The sequence below is a fragment of the Aplysia californica genome, unplaced genomic scaffold (assembly GCF_000002075.1).
Source record: "Aplysia californica isolate F4 #8 unplaced genomic scaffold, AplCal3.0 scaffold00146, whole genome shotgun sequence".
Classification (NCBI taxonomy): domain Eukaryota; kingdom Metazoa; phylum Mollusca; class Gastropoda; order Aplysiida; family Aplysiidae; genus Aplysia; species Aplysia californica.
The window spans coordinates 645,858-646,384 of record NW_004797416.1 but is presented as its reverse complement, the minus strand read 5'-3'; positions in this window follow the sequence as shown (position 1 = coordinate 646,384).

The window sequence follows — 527 nt, the reverse complement described above, 5'->3', positions numbered from 1 at the left end:
CACACATACACACGCACACAAACAAACACACACACACACACACACACACACACACACACATACACACACTTTTCCCTTACAGATGCTCACATGAAAACATGCAGGTTTGATTACGACATAATTAGATATTCCCTGCACAGTAACTGAACACTGAGTCTACACTGTAATGATTATACATACTTGCGTATAAAGAACAAAGTAGTTTCAAATTTATTAACAACCCTGATGACCTTAATCGGGCTCAAGACCTTTGTGTGGCCTGGTTTTGTGAATTGTAAGGTCTCTTTTTCACGTTCGAGTGATACCCTCTTCCCAGTGCGTTACTTTTGTCTCTTGAGTTCATAATATAAAGACGTGCAGCTAATGCTCGAAGTCAGGATGCTTACTTGAAATCAAGATGCTTGCTAGGTTGGGGTTTTTTTCGTTTCTTTTTTATGTATTTATTTGCTGTTGTTGAAATGTGTAAAACATATTTGATCAGTAGAGACGGAGTCTGGAGACCGAGATGGGGTTATGAGATCTTCTTC